Genomic DNA, 999 nt, shown 5'->3' with positions numbered 1-999 from the left:
TCTCTCTCTCTCTCTCTCTCTCTCTCTCTCTCTCCCTCTCTCTCTCTCTCTCTCTCTCTCTCTCTCCTCTCACCAATCCCCTTTTTCTCTTCCTCTGGGTGTCTCTCTGTCTGTCTGTGTCTCTTTCCCAGGTGTGTGTGTGTCTGTCTGTCTGCCTCTCTCTCTCTCTCTCTCTCTCTCTCTCTCTCTCTCTCTCTCTCTCACACACACACACACACACACACACACACACACACACACATACATGTATAGTTATTTCATAGTCACAGACCTTCTTTAGGAATCTTTTAGCCAGGTTAATACAGCCTATGTCTAGATCACTGAAAAGGGAGAGTAGCAAGCTGCTGCTCCTGCTGGTACCCATGTCTCCCAAGAATCAAGAATCTCTCCCAAACTTGATCAAGCCCCTCCCCAAACTCCTCTAAGGACAGTCTATTCCTAGGACCATGATTTACCTGCTGCTGTCTGCTCCAAGACTGGAGCAGCAACCTTTTAAATCCAACCCTGGCTCTGTGGGTGACAAGAAGCCTGGGAGGCACTCAATGGAACTTGAGGTGGAACATCCTGCAAAGGATTGACAGCCAGCCAGGATGTCGGGATCATCTCTGAGAGATTCCTCCAGATAGGCCCACTCCTTCTGAGACACGTGGGATTTTGTCAGCATGCCATCCCGGGCTGGTGACACAATCTTGGAGACCTGTCAAGACTAATGACTTGTCACCACAACACCTTCAATGAGGAAAGAGGAATGGAATTTCCCCAGCTCTGAAGGCCAAATGCCTGGGGGTTGGAGTGGGGGTGAGGGAAATAAACAGCAATGTGCAGCATATTTAAAATTAGAAAAAAAGATCAATGTCAATTAAACTCCTTTCACTCTCAAGATAGAAGAACATGTTAAATCTATGTGTCCCAGAAGGAAACCTTAGAGGAAATTTTTGGAGGGGGATACATTTTAGACACTAGAAAAAGCTTCTTCTTCTTTTTTTTTTTTTTTTTTTT

The sequence above is a fragment of the Mastomys coucha genome, unplaced genomic scaffold (assembly GCF_008632895.1).
Source record: "Mastomys coucha isolate ucsf_1 unplaced genomic scaffold, UCSF_Mcou_1 pScaffold4, whole genome shotgun sequence".
Taxonomy (NCBI): domain Eukaryota; kingdom Metazoa; phylum Chordata; class Mammalia; order Rodentia; family Muridae; genus Mastomys; species Mastomys coucha.
This window is presented reverse-complemented; position numbering follows the sequence as displayed.